The sequence below is a fragment of the Amborella trichopoda genome, chromosome 7 (genome assembly GCF_054954075.1).
Source record: "Amborella trichopoda isolate Santa Cruz 75 chromosome 7, AtrichopodaSantaCruz75HAP2 v2.0, whole genome shotgun sequence".
NCBI classification, from domain to species: domain Eukaryota; kingdom Viridiplantae; phylum Streptophyta; class Magnoliopsida; order Amborellales; family Amborellaceae; genus Amborella; species Amborella trichopoda.
This window is the reverse complement of record NC_142342.1, coordinates 38,122,106-38,130,728: the sequence shown is the minus strand read 5'-3', so window position 1 is coordinate 38,130,728 and position 8,623 is coordinate 38,122,106. Positions and strand designations below refer to the sequence as shown.

General features: G+C 35.4%; 1 non-coding gene across 1 annotated transcript; it reads right to left on the bottom strand.

Annotated features, from left to right (window-relative positions):
* Positions 1-3,899: 3,899 nt before the first annotated feature.
* Positions 3,900-4,027, bottom strand: LOC148781401 (U11 spliceosomal RNA). The gene has a single exon (XR_016060064.1). It is a non-coding gene; the product is annotated as a U11 spliceosomal RNA (small nuclear RNA).
* Between the last annotated feature and the right edge of the window lie 4,596 nt (positions 4,028-8,623).

The following is an 8,623-nucleotide window of genomic DNA, read 5'->3' as shown; positions in this document are numbered from 1 at the left end:
AATTTCATATTCTTATAATTTGTAGAAAAAATTAAAATAAAAATACTCTGAAACATTTGATCTTAAGATCAAATGGTCAATAGCTCACTTGATCAAAATTTCATATTCATATAATTTGTAAAAAAAAATGTCAGATCTAGATCAAACGATCAATAGGATCAAAATTATACAGCTATCCATAGAGTAAGGAAAGTATAGAAACCTTTCCCTTGAAAATGTGAAGAGTCTCGGGTTTCTCTGAAAAGACTCAGTGTAAACATATAAATATACAAACTTGTATTTTATAGACAAATTAAAGATGACAATAATATAAATAAATCCTATACTATACCCAGAATTACCATAACTACATGATATTGTATCTACCATTCCGAAATATTTACAATATACACCTAGAGCGGCAGGAATTTGAACGCTAATTCTTAATCTTTAGGTGTATAGCATGACCAGTAAATATAATGGTTGTCATGTTTAGATTGCTTGATTAACAAACATAGAAAGCAGTGGCAGATCAACAAGCCTCAAGATTAGATGGTCTCAGGAACTAAGGGCTATATCAGCGTAGGCTCTACAAAAATTCCAAACAAAGCCGTCGAGACAGCTGAGAGAATAAAATGGCATCTGGAAGAGCTAAGTGAACTCGGTGTGGATCCGAGATGGATTCAGCAGCTCGCATACCAAAGCCGACACGATCGAGTAACAGAACAAATAACTCAATCCTTAAAAACAAACAACAAGAAGATGAACCAAGAAAACCTTTTTTTTTTTTTTTTTTTTTCTGGGACAAATTTTTAAAGAGGTTTCCTAATAGATTTGACGGGATTGGGCGAATGGTTGATTTTTCAAAGACAAAAGGTTTCTTCTTCAGAAGGGCATAACACACTTTACTTCTTTTTTTTCTTTTTCTTTTTTATAATAGAGAAAACCTACTATTTTCAGTGTTCTATCAAACAAAGTAAGGCAACAAAAATGTCTCTCTAAAAGCTATAATAAACGAGACCCACCAAGTTCAAAGGATAAAAAGAAGAAGTGTAGCCACCACAGAACAAAAGAAGACCACAAATCCACCAACCAGGAACCCCATTGTGATACAGAACAGAAAGATGCAAACAGTAGATGCAATATAGCCATTGGTGACGCTATGTCACCAATAGAACAGCCATATAGATATTTAGGCCACATGCTGCTACATGTGAAAAGTCCTTCATGGAAGTTGCCTTTGTCCATATAAAGCCTTGCTAGTCAGTAGCTATGTTCATCTATTGAAGGTCTTCGCCGGTAGTTTGTTAACACCTCTGACAGAGAGTTGTTGAGGGCATCATCTTTGTAACTCACATGAAATTTATCCTTCGCTACTTGAACAAGAAGATGCAGCAACCGGGAGAACCTCAGATCCAGATGAGGAGCAAGAATTAGCAAGAAGAAGGAAGAACTTGATATCCCCAGATGAGGAGCAAGAATTAGCAAGAAGAAGGAAGAACTTGATATCCAGATGAGGAGCAAAAATTACTGAGAGATGGTGGATTAAAAAAACATAAAAAGAGGTGGCCGAATAATTATTGAGAAAGAATCTCAGAAAGAAAAATAGATCAGAGAGTCGAAAACGACTAGGCAGATAAACAGATTCGAGAGTCTTTTGGGATGTGATGCAAAAGAATTAAACCTTATGGTACTGTACCTCTTATCAACGGGTATTTTTATAACTAAAATAAGCTTTTTTAGTAGAGGTCCATAAAAAGGCGTTTTTTAGATAGAAAAACACGGGTGAGTGACGGAGAAAGGGCAATTGTAGAGAGAAGCTTGGGGTTAAAAATTGGGGGTTTTTGTAACAAAACCCTAGCACCACCATTTGGAGCTCATTTTGGGTTGTTTTTTGGAACACGATATCGGTGAGTGAGTCCATATAAGAAGTTATTTTGTTTGAGCTTTCTTTGAGATTGTATAAGGTAACTCTACATAACCCCAATCTTGTAAATTTTTCCTCTGATACATCTTTGCCATCTTGCTCGTGGACGTAGCCCATCTTGGGTGAACAGTAACCCATCGTGGGTGAACCACAGCCCGTGGACGTAGCCCATCTTGGGTGAACCACATATATGTGCGTGTCCCTCTCTATTTTCATTTGTGTTGTGTTTTGATGATTTTCATATTGTTTTTTATATTTTTTCCAATTATATTGCACTTGTTATTGCATATTGGGCATATTATTTAAGTGTTTAAATGATTGTAGTGTAGTGCTTACTACATCTAGTGAGATTTGAGATATCCCGATTTGCTCAAAAGGGGTGATTGGGTTATCCGGATTTTACAACAAGTGGTATCAGAGCTCAAGGAATTAGTGTAATATTTTTTGGGAAAATGACATTTCACAAGTTTGAGGTGGAGAAGTTTAATGAGAAAGATAATTTTGAAATTTGAAAATTAAAAATACAAGATTTATTGGTACATCAAGGGCAACACAAAACATTATTTGGAAAAAATAAAAAACCGGTAAATATGACCGATGATGATTGGGCCGAACTCGATATGAAGACACGGGCCACTAGTCGTTTGTGTTTAACGAATGAAGTTTTGTTTAATATTGTTTGTGAATAGACAGCAAAAGATCTTTGGGATAAATTGAAAAGTTTGTATCAAACAAAATTTCTCACAAACCGAATTTCTTAAAAAGAAAATTATATTCTTTGATAATGAAAGAATGTGCAAATGTGTCAGAACACTTGAATGAGTTTAATAATATCATTTGTGAACTTGAGGGTATATGTGCAAGAATGAACGATGAAGATAAGGCGGTCACTTTATTTTGTTAATTGTCGGAATCTTATGATAACCTTGTTATTACATTGAGTTATAGTAAAGAGGATTATCGACTCAAGCAGTCGACGTGAGCAATATACTGGTCTTAAAAATTGGTTGCAATGCTTCAAAGACAAAGAATGGACATAGCTAAGAGCTTAAGACGAATCTGGTTCTGATACCATGTGAAGAGTCTCAGGTTTCTTATATATGATAATATAATAAAACTATACACAAATTACAGAAAAATTATATATAAAAACTAAATCATAGACATCTAAACTATACCCACACTTACCATCAAATACATGGTATTGAGTTACCATAAAATATAGGACACAATATCCTACTCTTCCTATATTTACTAATTACAATATACAAACATATTTACTAATTACAATATACAAACATATCTTATTAATTACAATATACAAACATATCTTATTAATTACAATATACACCAATCCAGATGACTTAAGTAGAGAAAGATGAAAAAGTGAGAAGCATTGAATTAATAAATAAATCCAGATGACCTAAGTAGAGAGAGATGAAAATGTGAGAAGCATTGAATTAATAAATAAATAGTTTGATTACGAGATACTAGAGACAAAGAAACCATGATATCGAAACTATGGTAGGAAGAGGCTTATGGGAAGAGAGAGAAACACAACAGGGTAGAGAGAGAAACACAACAGTGTAGAGAGAGAAACACAACAGTGTAGAGAGAGAAAGAGAGACACACAACAGAGTAGAGAGAGAAACACAACAGGGTAAAAAGAGACAGCCAACAGGGTAGAGAGAGAAAGAGAAGGCCAACAGGGTAGAGAGAGAAAGAGAAAGCCAACAGGGTAGAGAGAGAAAGAGAAGCCAACATGGTAGAGAGAGAAAGAGAAAGCCAACAGGGTGGAGAGAGAAAGAGAAAGCCAACAGGGTGGAGAGAGAAAGAGAAAGCCAACAGGGTAGAGAGAGAAAGAGAAACACAACAGGGTAGAGAGAGAAAGAGAAACACAACAAGGTTGAGAGAGAAAGAGAAACACAACAGGGTAGAGAGAGAAAGAGAAACAGAACAGGGTAGAGAGAGAAAGATTTGGTGTACACTAGAATTGGAGGGTCGACCTAGCGAGCCAACCCTTTTGGAGTCCAGAAATTGCGTCGGCCATATGTCTTGATAGCCATACAGCACCCACCGACAAAAGGCGAGAGTGGCATATTTAGCCAACCGACCCTTTTAATCCCTTCCCCTTCGTTTTCTCTCTATTTTATGGCACCCCCTCATCCAATACCACACCTTTCTTATCAATGTGGGACTAAACATCCTTTCGGTAGAGAGAAAGGCAACACTCTAAATTGAAATGGAACAAAAGTTATCAGCTTTTGTTTTTTTTTGCTCTTTTTCTTTGACGCGTGCAAGTTCAATTTTGTTAGAGAGACAATAGGTTTTATCGATGTAGGATGATAAAAAGTATGTAATTATTAGAAAGAGAATTCCCAAATTACTTTGAATCCCGGAGCCAGTTGGGAAAACCTGAAAAAACCAAGCAGAGTCTTGGCAAGCCAAAAATTATTAAAAAAATAAAAATAATAAAAATAAATCTAAAAAAATATGGAAATTATGGTTGCAATAAATTTAACACAAAAAAGCATTTAAATAAAGTTAAAAAAGTTGTGGAAAAATGGATTTTGGACCGCACAATTTATAAACAGGGGTAGTTTTGAAATAATCTAGGTGTATTTTAGAAATAATGCAAAAATAAGAGAAAATGTAAAAAATATTTTTTCATGGCCCAAACACTTTTCAATCTTTATTGATGATAGGAAACATTAGAAAAAACAATGCAAATAAATTTTATATTTTTTATATTTTTTTTAATAGCAAGTTACCTACTGATCTTAAAAAATAGGAAAAATACGAAATGCTCCTCTTATAGCCAGAAATTACAAAGAAGGTTGATCAACTCATAATATTATTTTTTTCACTATTGCCCTTTGGTTGGAGGATGTCTCCTCAGTCCAGAGAAGGCATCCTCGCATCGAACTTGATTTTTTTTTTTGTAGGTTAGTGCCCCAAGTTTTAGGAGCAGTGCTCAGGTGGTTCGAGTTTAGAATCCTTAGACCGATCCTTCTCTTTTTTTTTTTTTTTTAGAAAAAACAACAGTTCGAGGACTCTAGATTGCCCCTGGAACTCAATATTAGGGAAGTTCGAGGTCCCATCTTCATACCGCTTGTTATTTTTGAAAAAGATAGCGATCCGAGAATGTCTACTTCATCATCGAAGCTTTTTCCCAACTAATTGGGGTCGTCTATATGAATCTTAATTCGTCATTCTGCTTTATTAAGGGTCATACATGTGGTGAAGCTATAAGTCCCCATATTTTTTCCCATTACCTCCAATCATATCCTTTTTGGGCTTACCCAAGAACTAAAGCATACTACCTAACAGATGTTATACTAAGTCTGCTTCAGGCCAAACCTTAAGTCTACTCTACATATATTTTCTAAATTTGATTTAAAATCAGGATTTTGACAAATAATATCTCCCAAACATAAGATATACAATTCACTCTCTCCTTCGTCCCAAGTAATTCCCCCATTTTATATATTATAAATCAATGCATGACAGTCCCCCAAACTCATTTCTAATGGATGCCCATTCTGCACTTACAACTCTTATCCTTCAACCAATTCCTGGCTACCAACAAAACATCTCTAATTATGCTCCTTCCAAATTTCCCACACCACTGCCCTTCTATAACTCTCCATAATGTCCTGCCACCAGCTGCAATGTCAGGTACATTCCAATTCATAAATATCTCATATGCTTGAGCTGGAATAATTGAGAACTGGACGGACAACTGATAATCCATCCCCCATGCATATTTTGTGCAGGAGCATTCTAAGAACCCATGTTCTGTAGATTCTTCAGGTTGTTTACACAAAATACATATGATCATAAGGATTTCTCCCCTTTTGGTCAGTTCATCAATAGTCAGCAACTTGCTCCGACAAAACAGCGAAGCATCGAACTTTATATGGAACTAGTACTTTTCATATCCTTGAAAAACTTGGATCACTCCACCACCTTCTATCATTGAACAACAACTTACGCGCTGAGCTAACAGTGAACACACTTCTTGTGCTTGGCTCATATATAACTCTATCTATGTTCAGAAATGCATCTGCAACAGTTGTGGGTAGTGTATGTATTGTTTTGCCACCATCTCAGATTGTCCACTATATCTACAGGGAATTTTCCATACAATTTTGTGCCCTACTCCAAGTACCCTTTGTTGTTTTTTTTCATGGAACTCTTTGATGCCACCTTCTCAAAGAGTGCAACAAATGCTCACTTGTGCAGCCAAATCTGGTTTGCTCTCCGTTACCCACCATCATCCTCATATTTCTTCAGAACACCTCTCTATGATTCATGATACCCTTCCACACGTGAGTCACACCCTTTTTGTTTGACCCGTTTGCCACCATATTATGCTCCTTGTCGATGCTATATTTTTCCTACAAAATTGATCTCCACGGTTGTTCCTATTCATTTACAGATCTCCACCACCACCTGGTTAAAAGAGCGCTATTCATTACCCGTAGATTCTTCACACCCAAAACCTCGATCTTTAATGGGAGCGCAAACCTTACACCATGCCACCAAACTGCATTTCTTACAAGTTTCAGTTTCACACCATAGAAACTTATGAATTAGTCCTTCTAATTGCTTTGGAACTTGGCATTCTAAAAAGTGAAATTCGACAATGTGGATTTTACCAATTTAGTCTATCCCAATTGATAAAAGCTTTGACTTCCAAAAGTCTAGCTTGTATTGCATCCATTGAACCACAGAATCCCAAATTGATGTAGAGGCCCTAATGTCTGTCAAGGGTAATGCTAGGTAGTTCACAATAAACTTTTCAAACCCATACTCCAATATATTAGCATATTTGTTTCACTTCCTAGGGCTAAAATGTGAATTTGGTTTCTTTCAAATTCATATTTAGGCAAGTAATTGTCTAAAAAAAGACAAAAAAGTCTCTTAAGTGCTCCCACTTCATTTTCACTTGCATCACAAAAAAATTAAATTATCATCTGCATATTGCAAATGTGGCACCTAGCTACTGCTTTCATTAAGTTTTAGGATTTATCGGCCCATCCTACTCAACGCTCATTAACATCACACTAAATACATCAACCATCAAGCTGAATAAAAATGAAGATAAGGGGTCCTCCTCCATAATGCCTCTTGCGGCCCTAAAAATTCCTTTAGGCTTTTCCTTTATAAGCATAGAAAAATGAGTAAAAAGATAAATGGCCTTCAATCCCCTTCCTCCATTTCTCACAAAATCCCATCACAGTCATTATCTTGAGAATGCCCCATCCGCCTTACCATAGTCCTTCTCCAAACCAACTTCACATAAAAATCCAGCTTAATTTTCAACTTTCCTCAAGCAGATGCACTCTTGGAGAATAACATCCATTAGTAATTTGTCCACCTTTTATAAATGATTACCAGGGCCCAGCTATCACCATCGGAAGCACCTCTCTTAATCTCCTAGATACATTTAGCAGTTATATATGCTAGTGGGAAGAATCATGTTCACATGGAGAGTATATTATACTCATGGACTACGATCTCTTCATTCCCTTTATATTTGAATTAAGCATTGAGGACCGTTGATGTGAACACTGGCATATAATGGTTAGAAACAAGATGTGGAGAATGTATTGCCCAATTAAGTGTGTGAGCTTAAAATATTTACACTCACACCTGCACACTTAACTGACAGAGGTAGGGATAGAAATATCACTAAAAAAAGTAAATTTGGTGCTATAAAAATTGCAAATCAATCACCTCAACCTTGAAGATCATGGACATGAAAAAATAGAACTCAAATAGCTAAAATAGTCTACCTTGTATCACTTTTTTGGGATTTTTTATTTCATTTATTTATAGATTCGTCTGATTTGCAATATTTTAAGAGCTTCAAATTCCATTGTTAAGGTCAAATATAGATTTTTAGGACATCACAAGGATTTATAGTGCTGAATTGAACTTTTATTTGGGTTTGAGGTGCAGCTTTACAAAATATCATAAATTCATAGCCCTACGACAATCACACCCTTTTCACAATTGACATGAGAATTTATATGAAAAGAACAAGGACTCGTGCGCATGCATGTGCACAATGACCAATTATAAGAAGGGTGTGGTTTGTATAAGGTTGCAACATTAAATAATCAAAGTAAGGTGCTCCTCCAAACTTAGTCATAAGATACAATTTTGGTGTTGAAAATTCTTCGGATGGTACAAAAATCTATTTTCATCTCTAACTATAAAATTTGAACTCCAAATATTGTTCAAGTCAAGCAAATTTATAAATGCACAAAACCTTAAAAAATGGATTGTCCAGATAAGGTGTTCCAAGATTGTACTATTTTTGGGACTTAAAATCTATTTTTTACCTCCATATCTATGCATTTCAATGTTGAGATGATCTTTTAGGTAATTTTCTATCATCAAAACAACCTTTTTCGAAGGATTTAAGAGATGCAACTTAATTATGCATTTTATAGTGTCAACTTGTTCTTATAGGAGTATACCACGACGGTGAACTACAAAGGTTTTGTATCTGCTGGCAGGCTATAAGCAATACTTTTCTTTTCTTTCTCTTTTTCTCTTTTTCTCTTTTTTTTTTTTTTTTTTTTTTTTGGGCGAATACCTTCAAGCCATACTAAAGCAGTGGTAACTACAACCAGAAAGGAAATGCAAAAACAATATGTACTTTGTGCCAATAAAGTACTGCATATTCAAATCCAACATCCACCA